Source organism: Rattus norvegicus, chromosome 3 (genome assembly GCF_021556685.1).
Source record: "Rattus norvegicus strain SHRSP/BbbUtx chromosome 3, alternate assembly SHRSP_T2T, whole genome shotgun sequence".
In the NCBI taxonomy this organism is placed as follows: domain Eukaryota; kingdom Metazoa; phylum Chordata; class Mammalia; order Rodentia; family Muridae; genus Rattus; species Rattus norvegicus.
Genome location: NC_141536.1, coordinates 138,419,085 through 138,434,319, shown reverse-complemented (window position 1 = coordinate 138,434,319; position 15,235 = coordinate 138,419,085). Strand labels below are relative to the sequence as shown.

Here is a 15,235-nt window from a genome sequence, read left to right as displayed (position 1 = left end):
TGGACATAGTACTACCTGAGGACCCAGCTATAACACTCCTGTGCATATACCCAAATGATGCTCCAACATACAACAAAAACATACTCCATTATGTTCATAGAAACATTTTCATAATAGCCAGAAGCTGGAAAGAACCCAGATACCCTTCAACAGAGGTAAGGATAGAGCAAAAGTCATATATCTACACAATGGAGTACTATTCAGCTATCAAAAACAATGACTTCATGAAATTCACAGGCCAATGGATGGAACTAGAAAATGTCAACCTGACTGACGTAATCCAATCACAGGAAAACACACACGGTATGAACTCACTGATAACTGAACATCCCAATATACAATCCACAGACAACATGAAGCACAAGAAGGATGACCAATGTGCAGACACTTCAGTCCTTCATAGAAGGGAGAATAAAAATATTCATAGAAGGAGATATGCACAATAAATTTGGAGTAGAGACTGAAGGAATGATCATCCAGAGACTGCCCTACCTGGGGATGCAGCCCATACATATACAGCCACAAACTTAGACAATATTGATGAAGCCAAGAAGTGTGTGCTGACAGGAGCCTGATATAGCTGTCTCCTGAAATGCTCAGCCAGAGCAGAATAAATACAGAAGCAATTGCTAGTGGCAAACCATTGAATTGAGAATGGGGTCCACATTGGAGGAGTTAGAGAGAGGTTTGAAGGAGCTGAAGGGGTTTGCAACCCCATAAGAACAACAATACCAACCAGGGTTAAACCACTCCCCAACGAATACACATGGACAGACCCATGGCTCCAGCTACATATGTAGCCGAGGATGGCCTTGTTGGGCACCAATAGGAGAACAAGCCCTTGGTCCTGCTAAGGCTGGACCCCCCCAAGCATAGGGGAATGTCAGGGGGAAGCAGGAAGGGAGTGGTTTGGAAGGGTGAAACCCTCATAGAAAGGGGCATGCATGATGGCATAGGGGGCTTCTCAACGGGAAACCAGGGTATGGAATAACATCTGAAATATAAATAAAATTTCAATAAAAAAAAGAAAAGAAAAAAAACATGTAACAAAATTAAAATGCTTAATTATTTCCTCCTTATTCCAAGTAATAAATGAATGTGTCTTCACATTTATATATATATATATATATACATATATATATATATATACATATATATATATATGTCAAATTCATGGCAATGTTAGGTCGTCTTGGAAATAACTTATCTTTGGTAGTTCCCACATGAGAAGAGTGCACTTAGACAAGGTGCATTGCCTTTACTGTATCCAACAGCAACAGGATAATTTCTTTTTCACCCAATAGAAACAGTGAGAGATGTCTCCTTCACTTACTTCTGTCCTGAGATGGTCCACAGCTTTGACCTGTCCTTCTTATCATATAGAGTCAGCAAGCATATGAAGCAGGTTACCCAGGTTTTTAGAACTTGCTTACTGAAGAATATTACCCCATCTTAATATCCAGAATAGTTTCCACAGAGTGCTTCCCTATATTCCCCTCTTTGTATGTATGTGAATAAGTTTCCGTCTGAGTGTCTGACTCAGTTGGCTTGAATAAAAATGACCCCCACACCCCCATAAGCAATGGCACTCCTAGCAGATGTGACTTTTTGAAGTAACTGTGGTGTCAATTAAGGAAGTGTATATTGAGGGTGTACTTTGAGATCCCCAAACCTCAAACCAGATATAGTGGCTTATGGTCACTTTCTTGCTGTCTGCAGATCCAGATATATGACTCTCAGCTACCACTGCAGCACTCTGTCTGTCTGTATGCCACCATGCTTCCCTCCATTGTGATAATGGACTAAAGTACTGAAGGGTAAGCCAACCCCAATTAAATGTTTTCTCTTGTAAGAGTTGCTATGATCATGATGTCTGGTCACAGAAAAAAAAAATCTAACTAACTCAGTGATAGAACTTCTATAACAGAATGGGGCAAACATTGTCTTTAAATAAAAATGGATTATCACTCAGACTGGCATCCAAGACTTTAAGAACTGTCTTTTTCCTAGCAGATTCCACAGGAGGCTCATGGAGACTGCTTGTCAAACCTAATCAGGTCTTGTCAAGTACTAGTTGTTTGCTTTGCAGAGTCAGTATTTGAAAATCCGCCTGTCTTCAAATCCCTTTTCTACCGTTCTCTTCCCTTTTCCCTACCTCTTCATCTTTGTCCATGAACATTATTGGTTTAGGGTCTGCACTAACATGAACTCAACGTGATTCAATCTTAAAGGCCTTATTATTGGTTAGACTCTGGAATATCCCTGCCAGATTCTTGTTTGAATCCCTGAGTAATCCCATCTCTAGCTAGTATTACATTTTTATTCATTCTTCTGTCAATAATATATTCTAACTGTAGTTTCCTCTCCCTCATTTCCTCCCATTCCTGCTCAATTCCACAGCCCACTGCGGATCCCTTCAAAAAAACTGCAGCCCTATCCCCCAGGGATATCAACCAAATAATGCATATCAAGTTGCGATTAGTCTAGGCACCTTCCCTCATATTAAGTCTAGGCAAGGCAGCACAGTTAGAGGAAAAGGTCTCAGACACAGTAAAAGAGTCAAATACAGCCTGTGCTCCCACTGTTAGGGGTCCCTCAAGAAGACCAAGCAGCACAACCATAACATATGTGCCCAGTGCCTAGGTCAGCCTCGTTCAGGCTCCCTGATTGACTGGCAGTCAAGTCTCTGTGAGGTCCTATGACCTCAGGTTTTTTCTTCTGTGGATTTTCTTTTGGTGTTCATGACCACTCTGGAGAAGTACAAATTAGAAAGCTAGTCCCTATAGTCGTTTCCCAGCCTGATTTTTGATGGTCCTGGGAGTGTTGTCTGATCAGCCATTTCAGGTTCCAGAGGGCAAATTTCTGATGAGAATGATGAATCCAGCATTGCATTCCATCTATTTTCACAGCCACCAGGATGAACAGAATCATGAAGAGGGGTCATTTTCACAGTGTGCCCAGGGCACTTTTTTTGAAATAGCATTTCAGTCTGTAAAGTGGGACAATGGATGTCAGATTGCTCTTCTGTATCTGTTTCCTGCTGACATTAGAACATGCACAGGGACCCAGGAAGGCTGAGATACTAGGCAAAGACTGGGGGATGGGGGATTTATCAGAAGCTGATACTGATGAAAGAGGAGCAGTTGCAGCGGCTGGACTGGTTAGCACCAGGTTTCAGCAATTCCCGAGTCAGCCGCCCCACAGGTGATCCCAGGATGGATTCTGTCAGCCAGGTGAGAATGTGCTGAGATGAATTTAGGCTTAGGGACCTGTAGCTGTACCAAGGTGAAGACATAAAGGAGGTCCTCAGAAGAAATCTCAAAGGAGTTGGAGAGCTGAACACCCAGAAGTGCGGACCATCGTGAGACCGCAGGACAGACTGCCACTTCTGCGCACCTTTGCCCACATCCCTGACCCAAGAGGAAACTGCACAGCGCCTCTGGACACAGGAATCTAGGAACAGTCAGCGGCAGGTAGCTGCGGTTCTGGTCCCCGCCCAGAACGGAACTGAACCGAACCGGTCAAACAACTCAAAGGCAAGAGCTGTTAAACAAGGTCTTCCTCACAGTTTATCTGAGGCTTTAACTCTGCCCCATTCAAACTGTGCTTTTAAATCTTCAGCAGGCACTTGTAACAACACAGGTCTGTGCAGGTATGTATGCAAATTTCTCTGCTTTACTATTTTCCTGAGAAATCTTTTTAAGCATATGAACAATTAAAAACAAACAAACAAACAAACAAACAAACAAAAACAATAGTATTAGAACCAGTAAATTCTAGAAAATAAGCGTCTAAGGCTGGCACAAGAGAGATCCATCTTGTGGGACTCCGCCTATTAAGTTTGAGCAATGCCTCTCCTCTTAAATATCTTCTACAGCTCCTTCTGAAAGCTCTCCAGGTACTCCTTGACATTATCATAACCGTAGAACTTGGCCAGATGAATGAGAATCCCAGTGGCACAGCAGCTATGTCACCTCCCGCAGTAACAGCAAATGCAGATCCCAAGGCAGGGAGGACATCTCCCCTTAGACCCAGCAATGCTGTCCACACATCCTCCCCAGAGTGATTCCGCAGGCACAGCCCACAGAACTGTCTTCACATCGCCACAACTCTGGTTCCAGATCGTCTTGGAATTGAAGGTCTTCTGCCAGCACTGATGGCACCTGTTACCAGGCACTTTATCATAGACTTTATCTTGCACAGTTACGGCAACATTTTCCAAGTCTTCCTCAGTGATGTCTTTCACTGAGCAGAAAGAAGATACCCAGTGCCTTCTATGCTTCTGGTATTTCCCCCCAGTGATTGCCTTTCTTCTTCTTCTGAAGCTGTAAAGCTCTTTGATAAGCTTGGTGGACAAGGGGAAGTTTTCCAGAGCAAAGTTTTCTGGAGGTTGTGCTCTGGTTCGGTTCATGGGCAGTGTGATTTGTCCATCTGTGAAGGCCTGTTGCAGTGCTGTCCTCCTAGAAGCTGAGGGTAGTGTCCTCACAGGGAAAAAAATCTGGCACCGAATTCAATTCTGCAAACAACTGATCGAGCATGGCCTTGTTCACGTCGATGTCCATGACCCTTTTCAGCAGAGCATCTGAGTTCTCCTGGATCTCAGCCCTGGACTCATCCTCAGCATCAGAAGCAGGGTCTTCCTTTTCCTTGTGCTGTCTGCAGCTCTTCTCTCTTCTCAGATGGGTCTTACTGTCCAGCAAGCATGAGCTATTTTTATCTGGTGTTTTTGCCGATTTTTTGGTGGAGAATTGAAAGGCTACCTCAAGACCAAAACTGCTTCTCTTAGACCTGCCTCTTCCAGGTACAGCCTCCTCTTCATCCTCCTCCTCCCTGTCACTCACCATGGGACATGCTTTGTCACAGTCGCTCAGCTCTGACTCTATGAGCTCTGGGTTACTGCTTATGTTCAGCTCACTCTCCGTAAATCCTTCAAAAATCTTTATTTTCTGAGCCCGTGTCCTCTTTGAAAATCCTAAATTCTTCTGTGAAGTATTTGGAATGCAAACACACATTCTGTTTCTCCAACTCCAGGAAGTCCAAACTACCAAAGCTCTCTGACAGGTTTTCCATGGGAACATCATCCTGGAAACACACAAATTCTTCATCATCACTGGGGGCACTGAAGATCTCAGCTACTTCTCTGGGGATTTGGGAGCTCATGGCCCAGCTCCAGCTTCTCTGCTGGGCTCACTTCCCTGCACCCTGCACTGGGGCACCGGGGCTGGTGAGGCCCTAGCATAGCCCACAGAGTTTGCCATGGAGAAGCACACTGAGTACATACAGGGTGTTGGCATGCCTGCGACATCCCAAGGCCTCAGGCCATGCACCTATGCCCTGGCTTTTCCACCCACGGTCAGAGCCTCTTAACCTTTTTCTTTAACTCATTTATTTTGTCTGTTTGTTTTATTCTACTAGTATGTTTTACTTTTGTCTTATTTTTTATTATTTATTGTTAATTATTTTTTTTGACGTTTACATTTTATTTACATCGGTAGCACTAAAATACATTCCTCCTTGAGGGTCACATTTCCACAACACACATTAATACCAATCCACACTCCATAAGTGCCCACACCACCTCCCACCAAAACCAAGCAAACACAGCAAACCCTTCATGGTTACTTCTTCAAAACCCAGGTAACCCTGTTCCAGCTCCTAGCTACAGCAGTGCCCATAACTCACAGAACTTCCCCTTTCCACACTGCTGGGCCCATCTCAAGCTCACCAACACCCTTTACAAAATCCTCACTGCCAAGGGGACAAAGTTCAAGCAACAGACCTTCATGGCCAAAAGGAAGGAACACAGCCCCAAAGAGGCACGTGCAGCCCAGACGTGAGATGGCATCAGAACTACCTGGTGCTTAATGCAAACCACAGGTTAGGTGATAGCGTGGCATGGGTTGTGACCCGATGAAGCTTGTGAAGGGGCCATTATCTGCAATTTAAAGAACTGAGGTCAAGCTTCCTGCTTCAGAGCTGATTATCTTGCACACACCTCTGTGTGCTTGTGTGCTTGTGTAAATAGCCAGTAGCACACTGACCTAGCATTACTAGAAATGCTATTGCTAAGCAAAACCTTTTGACTGAACAAGGACAAATATTTCTCCAAGACTGAGATTTTCCAAAAATTAAACTATATTTGGTGTCAATTTTTGACGACCTGGAGAAGATTAAAAGTTGAACAATAAGTAAGGAAAGACTCTACATCCTGATGGCCTGTATGTTGCCAGAGTACCCTGAATCAAAAGCATCTCATGGCTCAAGGCACAGCTTACTTTATCATAAGTTCCGCTGTACTTAAAACTGCGCACTGTATCGCCACCAGGAGGCAGTCTATCATGAACACAAACCCAGCTCCCTACTGGACCCTATGGACTCCTACGACTACAAATACCCCAGAGCTCAAAGCAGGGCTTGCCCTGCTGAAAACAATGAGGCAGACCCTTAAGACTCGAGGAAAACGCTATGGATTTGGTGTTGGGGGAAAAGCAGAGTTACAAGGCTGAGGCTATGTCACAAGCTTATACAGGCCACCCAGGATTGTCGCCTCGGTCTCCAACGCCCCTAATCCTATAGATCCGTGGGCACATGTCCATAATCCTGCTAAGTGAAGTGACCCTGGGCAGCACTTAAAGGAAAGGATGCGGCTGCCATGCGTGTGAGCAACACACACACACACACACACACACACACACACACACACACACACACACACACACACACACACGAGAGCGGCTGCTGTGACTGCTGCCAAGTCCAGTTTAGTGGTTCCCTTTGGTCGACTTCTTCTTCGAGTCCTCTTTCTGTTTCTGCTTCTTCCTCTTGCCACCTTCTTTGAGCCCTGCTGAGGTCATAGGAGCATCACAGTTGCCAGGAACCTGCTGCCTGTCCTGCTCTCCATCTTTCCAGTTGCTTTTAGACACAAGTTTGGCCTTTGGGGCAGGCCTATTGTTGGGGTGGCTCTGTGGGCGGGTGCTGACAGAAGGGGCTGGAGTCTGGGCTGGAGCTGGGGCAGGAGCTGGGGTCGGGGGTCGGGCCTGAGAGGGGACCGGGGCTGGTGCTGGGACCGGGCCAGGGGCCAGAGCTGGTGTGGGTTAGCCTCTCTGCCTGCATTCTTCTGCGAGGGCATTCTTGTCGGCCACAGCATTTATCGTCAGGGACTTTAACTGTCTGTCTTCTTCAACTCCTACTCTTTTCTGACCGTTCTCCACAATTCTCTTTGTAGTGATTTTTTTTTCCATTAACTATTTTAGTTGAAGTTGATATTGATTTGAAGTTACCCATTCCACTTCTACCAAATGACGCTGAAGAAAATGAAGTGAGACCCCCATGATCTAGTGGCCCGAATGGAGTAAAGCCTGTATCAAAAGCAGGAAATCCACTTCCAAAAGAAGGAAATCCACCGAAGGCAGAGAAAAAGGAGCCAGCACCTTGGCTTCTACTTCCTTGGGGACCCCTTCGGTTTCCAAAAATGTCATCAAATGGGTCTTCAAAGAAGTCAAATGAAAATGGGTCCCTTCCACCAAAAAATTCCCTGAAGACATCAACTGGGTTCCGGAATGGGAACCCAAACTCAAATGGGCTGTCAAAATGACTTTCACCTCCTCCTCCACCGCCATTTAATCCTTCTTTGTCACATTTGTCATAGATGTCCCGCTTTTTAGCATCCGATAACACTTCTATGCCTCAGCTACTTGTTTGAATTTCTGCTCCTTCTTTATTTTCAGGATTTTTGTCTGGGTGCCATTTGAGTGCCTGTTTTCGATACGCCTTTTTAATGTCCTCAGGCGAGGCATGTCTCTGGACGGCCAGCACTTCATAGTAATCCACCATGTTTTAACAGACTGTTGGAACAAATCCCAGGACGCAGCAGTCAGCAAGGTGGGAACTCAGGCCGCTGGTCTCCTAGCGCCTTTGGCACAGCTGCACTGGTGGCGGTGGGGTCTTCCATTGTTAATTATTTTTATTATTATTTTTTTCTGATGATATAAAGAAAGGGTATGGACGTGGAGGGGTGGGGGCTTAGGAGGATCTGGGGTGAGTTGCAGGATGTTGAACCACAATCAAAACACAACGTATAAAATAATCTATTTTTAAATTGTGTATTCAAACTAATTTGATCTCAACACGGTGCTTTATCTAGGATTACAAATTCACCCTTGACCACTATTTTAAAAATATAAAGAATGACTTTCAAGGCCAAAGACAAGGGATTTTAGAAAGAACACTGTTCTAGGACTCGAGTGAGACGCTCAGGAAAGGAAGAAAGCAAGGCTGTCTGACAGGAGCCATTGCCAAGATGTGGTGCACTGTGCTCAGTGGTGCTGCTCTAGGGCCTGTTAGGGCTTTCCTGACATGACCATGGCAGGTATGTTGGTCAGCACGACTGTCCACTCAGGATTTATTGAAGTCCAAGAAGAGCAGTACTTCTCTGATCACTTCATATGAAGATGCTCTAAAGCCTGTCAGAGGGAACAAGAGTACAATCAACTATGTGCTGCCTCTAAGAAAGGCACATTCTTCTAGGTGTCGGGTCTAGAGTTTCAGGCTCACCCTCACATGTAGCTGTGGTCATTCCTATGTAAAGGGTCGGAAAGATGATCAGAAATCAGAGCCTGAGTTCGTAAACACTATTTGCACTTCAGCCTTACAGACAGGACAGAACTGCTAAAGAATGCCAACTTCTGACTGAGGAGAGAATGTAGAACTTAGTGTTTGAAGGTCTCTGCCTGTCACCTACCTGACCAGTTTCTTTCTCCTAGTCTCAGTAAAATCGATGTTGATATCAGTACAGCCCTTCTTGGTCCATCATTCTTTTCCCAGTGTTTATGTGGTATAGCTTTTCAAAGCAAACTTTAAAGCAATAGAAGTCTTTTCACACAAGAGATCTTTTTACCAGTAGAATAGGTGGATCTTATTCTTGTCCAGTCTGATAGACTTTCACCTGAAGTTTTTAATCTGCCTTTTTATCACATCATCATTGATATAATTGATGACCATGAACAAGAGTAGGAAAGGGAGTGATAAAATCTGCCACAGCTGAAAATCTGCATGTAAACTTTGACTCTCCTAAATTTAACTTTCAACAGACCACTGCTGAGTGTAAGCTGTGCTGATAACATGAATGTGAATGAATAGGTTACTCTGTGTGTTGCATATATGTGGTGTCAGATATATAAGATGTGGCAGAGGTCACTGTTTATGAAGAAGGTCAGTTAACTGGTGTGGCCATCTCCTCTGAGATGTGTTCTCTGCACCTCCTAGATACTCCTCATTCTTGAAATCACCAGATGATGACAACAGGTGGCTAAAGGAAGTTCAGCCGTATACTTGTGTAACCCCTTCATACTTGTTTATATTTGTCTGTCCTAGAATGGCATCCGGAGCAGCCAAAATATGATGGGACATATGTTTTAATAATTTTATTATCTATAATCATTTTGTATTTTGTAGTAGGAAGTACTAGAATGGGTCTGACAGGAGAATGTGTTGTGGATATATCCATTGTTATCACTGTTTAAATATTTGGGCTACATGACTGATTTGCAAGTATATTCTAATTATCTCATTCCTGAGGCTGGCAGGGAATCACAGTTGGTAATGATGCTTGGCACTCAGCCTGGTGAGAGAAATTTGATCTTTTGAAACCATGTAATGGTAGAAGGAAAAACAAACTCCATATAATTGTCCTCTAACTAATCATCTGTCATGGATCATGTATACCCTTGAATGTACTTTCCAACCACCCAGTATATATACCCAACTACACAAGGATGTATGTACACACACACACACACACACACACACACACACACACACACACACAGAAACAGAGAAATAAAATCATCTCTTCTGTTGGTGACTCCATAGGTAAAGGCCCCTGCCTCTAGTCTAGATGACCTCAGTTCACACTGACTCCCACAAGTTGTCCTTTCACCTACACACATAAAACCTATGCTGTCCATAACCCATCACAAACCAATGATGCTATTGTAAATTAGAAATACATAAGTAAATGATTAACAAATGTTCTATTGCCAAAAGGAAAAAAAAACCAAAATGAAATGAAAAAGATTATTGCATGACACAGGCCAATCTGCTCATTGGTCAGCAGCAAAGGGGTTTACCTGTCGTCAGATGACAAGCTTTCCTACTTTGGCCATCTATGCAAGCTAGTTTCCTTGGGAAAGTAGACCCTTTCTGTCTCTATTGTCTGTATACATTTCATATGGGGATATAGTACTGTTACTGTGGACAAGGTATGGAGCAATGTGTCAGGGCATTGGCTGCTGTTGCAGAAATGTGGGATCAATACCCAGAACACAGATAGAGATCAAGACCATGTATAATGTGAGTGCCAATGAATACATTGCCCTTTTCTAGCCTTGCAAACACCAGGAAGTTAAGGCAGCACACATGTAAACAGACAAAAAGTACCTACACATGAAACAAAAATTTTTTTCAAAAAGAACTGTTGGGTTCATTCTTTGCAGTTGCTGTCTTCTATGAGCTCTGTAGCAATGTCTACATTGCTCTGGCCAGAATCTCAACTTTATAATAAATTCAGGAAATATTGGAGATTTCTTCAATTCCCTTTTATTGTGTGGTTGTCTAAGAAACTTACCTTATATGATTTGTAAAGTCCTGTGTCTAGGGTATTTTCTTTCATTGTTTTCTTTTTTGTGGTTGACACTGGATGCCCTTTCATAGAAAAGATTGACACAGAACTGGGTACAAAATTCAGATTGGCCCCAAGCATATTGATAGGCTTTCTCTTTCCCTCAGCGAGAAAGATACAGGCCAGGTTAGAGCAGATTAACAGTAGATAAGGGCATGTGTATAAGGAAGCAGCTGTGAGGTGGGTTCAGAGACATCACAGCTGAAGGAGAGTGAAGTCATGTTTCTAGGCTAAAGGAAGGGGTGCGGTTGTGGGTCTTGGGATGGTGGTGACTTGTAAGGTAGGAGCTGGGAATATGTCCAAACATAGTCAAAAACTGAACCCCTCTGTGGGCACTCTGGGGTAAGCTGCTGGAAACTAAAGTACCAGGCTTGATGATATGTTGGTCCAGAGTTTGCTGCAACTGGCAGGAAGTTTTCTCAGTGGGGGCCAGGGTTGGGGAAAGAATGCAAAAGCAGTTTTGCAGCTTGTGCAGGGAATGAGCAGGTGTTTCAGCCTAACACTTATGATCCTGCTGCCTCTTCTTCCTAAGTACTGGGACACCAGGCTTACACTTTCAAAATGTGCTTTATTTTGTGCGGTACCTTTCCATACATATGGTGAAAATGGAATGAGGTTTAAGATTTTTGTGTGAGACTTATCTTTTGAGACAATATACAAATGACTATTCACTGCAGACATGGAGTCCAGGACATAAGAATAAATAGGAACAAATTCTACCTTTGTGAACAATGAGTTTCATTGGGGTTATTTTCAGAATCACGGGGAAAGGTTATTTACAGAAGTAGAAATTATTCATCAAGCACACCAAAGCCCAGATGAGCCCTCACAAACGCTGGAAAGTGGCATCACACTGCATAGCCTACAGACATCACGATTGGGAGACTGTTGTTTGAGGCAGCTCAGTTGCTTGGAGTGTGTACTTTAAAGTGACTCAGTTAATCTAGAACTACTACTGTGGCTGGGTTAATTGAAAGGAAAAAGTACAAAAGGTACCTTTCTTGTATGAAGAATGATACTCCCAGAAGGCATGCGGTAACTAAATGAAAACCCAGTTCAATGGATCAGCTACTCACCTGAGAGTTGTTGGCCATGGAAACCCTTGACACCCCTGAGGGCCCACAAAGCATACATTTTATGCTACTTATCCTGGTTATATGCCAGAAGTAAGACACTGTTTGCTGAAGACAATTCTTTGACTATAGGACATAGGAATGAAGCTGGGACTGAACTGGAAACTCCCACCCTGATGGAGGCAATCATTGTCCCAGAGGGTGCCACGCAGGTTGTTGGTAGAAATCTGTCACCAGCATTCCTGTTTACCTATGAACCCTGCTGATTAAATTAGTTTCAAGCAGGACAGGATGTTCCTCTCGTTCTGTAGTGGCTATGTTAATATGAGGAAGTCAAAAAGACTTCTGATTGGAATTAAGGCCCACTGCATAAAAGGGGGTTTATATCTAATACTGTAAGTCTGAACGAAAACCTGTGGATGCGGTGGTCATAGGTCACAATGGGGATCAGCTTCTATTCTTTGATTAGGTGGATTAGATGTTCCTTTCAAGTGTTTTTTTTAAAGACTTCTTAAAGTATCTTTTTTTTCTATGCATGTGTTTTACATATTGTGTAGATGTGTATACCACACACATGGTTAAGGTCCACAGGTTAGACAGATCTGACCACTGGAACCGAGTTATAGACGTATACATACATACACCAGGGGCATATGCATTTTTAAAAAGTCCATCATGCTCACATTTGTTACCTCCTAATTTTGTTAATGTTTTCCTGCAACAACCTCTTGACCTCCCCCACCCACCCAATCCCGGGGGATTGAACCTAGGGCCAGATAAGCATTTTACCACTTAGCTGTATCTCTGCCTCACTTCTTTACTGAAACCAGTCCTGTTTAATTATACTAAAATAACTGAGTAGCTTTGGCTGAGATAGCATTAATTGGCTTTCTGAACTGACTTTTTAAACTTTTGGCACCAGATTATCCAAGTGAAATTCCCGTGAAATTCAAGTTTCCAGTCAGATGTACTTGGCATATAATTTGTATCGAGTGACAGTGTCCCACAGCTCCTAACTGGAAGCATCACCCTTATGATGAAAATACTGAACCAACTCATCCTACCGTACTCATGTCCACACTGATCACGGTCCATTATAGTTTGCATTACCCGCCAGGGACACATTCCAGGACCCCTAGCAGATGTCTACAACTTTGTAAAATGAAACCCATATTTTCCTGTTGGGAGCAGCCTTGAGATGGCGAAAGCAGCCTTCAAGTTAAAAAGCAATTGTGTTCTAGCCTTATGCTGGAATAATAAGCAATATTCTTCAGGTTAAAAAGCAATTATATTTTAGCCTTATGATAGAACAAAAAACAATAGCCTTAGGTTAGATCAAAGCAGCACCTGCAGCTCTACATAAATTCAATAGATAGCATAAATCTAGGTGTCAGATCACTGAGTACCGGTGGTCAGGCACTGATGGTCAGGTCACTAAGCAACCCACCCTGCTGTTCCCCCGCTTGGCCGATTTACCCAGCCAATATCCTGGTTATCAAGCCAGGCCCATTCTTTGTGGTCACCCAACCCCTCCCCACATTTTGCTTCTACCAGTATATCTTCAGCCTGAGAAAAATTAAAAATTGTCAGCTTGATCAGACTTCTTGACTTGCTGTCCGTTCTTTGCGTCTCTTGTCCCCCATTCTCTCCTAGGTGGACCCCAGACCCTGGTCGACTGCCCTGCGGGTCGGGGCATTTTCCCTTTTTGCTTGGGAGGCAGAGGCATGAACCCTGTAAATGATTATGGTAAAGCTTAACCTACATATTAGGCACTAACACAATTATTTTTTCAGGGTTCATGATTAAACCCAAGTGAAATGCTGTGCCACAAGCCTGTACAATTTTGTTATATAGACTTTCTCAAATTCCATCACCATACAATACTCATCCTTACAAGATAGACTGCTTACAAGAGTAGCCGAGCTAAATGACAGTTATGGCTTAGTGCTATGGTACTACTAACTAAGGTTGGGACCTATAGTTATTGAACCTATTTTCACAACTTGGAAACCCAAAATCTTAATTATCTTTCTCATTTTATTGCATTGGTATGTAAGGGAGTCAGATCACTTAGAACAGGAGTTAATAGTTGTGAGCTGCCATGCGGGTGCTAGGAATTGAATCAGGGCCCTCTGGATTGATGAGCCATTTCTCCAGCCCTGAAACACAATTTTTACTTAGGACAAAACTTGAGGTTAAAACCCAGAAATAGGGTTCTTGCTGACTACATGAGAGAACCAAGAATCTACCTCAACACCTCAGTTCATGAAGAACTGAGCATACTGATGCAATAATTCTTAATCTAGCACTCAGGGTGGAAGCAGGGTTGCTAAAGACCAGCTTAAGCTCCCTAGCAGGAACCAGTTACAAAAAACAATAAAAAACAAACAAACAAACAAACAAACAAACAAACAGGGAACTGGAAAGGTAGCTTAACAGTTCAGAGCATTGCCTGCACCTCTCAATCCCCAGTGCTCTCAGGGGAACATTCACACATGTAGAGAAACACACACTCACAAAGTAAAAAAAAAAAAGAAAACAAACAAACAAACAAAAAAACCCAAAAAAACCAAACCAAAACAACAAAAAAAGCCAGCAACCAGCAAAAAACCCCATACCCTCTCTCTCTCTCTCAAAACAAAAAAAAACAAAAAAACAAACAAAAAACAAAAAAACACAACCAAAACCACCAACCAAACTTCTCTTGAATTCTCCCTTAAACTATGAGGTTAGTGTGTTTGTTACCACTATTAGTTTAAAGCATAGAAGCATACTCTTAAGTCAGTGGTTCTCAACCTGTGGATCAAAACCCCTTTGGGGTTTCCTAAGACCATCAGAACCCAGACATTTACATTATGATTCCCAACAGCAGTGAAACTAGTTATGAAGTAGCAATGAAAATAATTTTTGTGGTTGGGGTCACCATGGCATGAGGAACTAACAGCATAAGGAAGGTTGAGAACCACTGCCATCTGAATGGATCTGAATGTAAATAAGTATCTGACCCGTGAGTCCTGTGAGAAGGTTGTCCAGTCTGCAGCTTGTTTTCTAACTGATTCAAATTCTGAGCTATGTACACATGGAAATTACTAAGCTTTTTATTTTTGACACTTCAGGCTGGACAGATTTCAGAAGCCATCAAAGAGGCGACACTGCTAAAATGCAGGAGTGAAAAATGTACAGGAGGACAACACATTCAGTTTATTTCAATCGAGTCACAGTACTTGTCCAGCTGCTTTGCAAAGTGCACCCAGAGCCTCCCATTACAGACACACTGTACAGGGTTCCTGTGACAGTACAGCAAGCCTCTGTTCAAACAGGACCAGCCCCAAATTTCCCTAAAAAACAAGCTCCATTCCAGTAAAGGGTAAATACATGAAATTACAGCAAACAGACACTTAAGAGGACAGCCAAGAAATCTTCTAACAGTTTATTAGAAAGAATGTAGACATTTAAAAAATCCCCACTCTCATGAACATAGATT

The 15,235-nt window shown here is 43.1% G+C and overlaps 2 pseudogenes; both read right to left on the bottom strand.

The window, feature by feature from the left end:
• Positions 1 to 3,871: 3,871 nt before the first annotated feature.
• Cdca7l-ps2 (cell division cycle associated 7 like, pseudogene 2) lies at positions 3,872 to 5,148 on the bottom strand (annotated as a pseudogene).
• A 1,613-nt stretch (positions 5,149 to 6,761) lies between these two features.
• On the bottom strand, positions 6,762 to 7,841 carry Dnajb6-ps7 (DnaJ heat shock protein family (Hsp40) member B6, pseudogene 7; annotated as a pseudogene).
• Between the last annotated feature and the right edge of the window lie 7,394 nt (positions 7,842 to 15,235).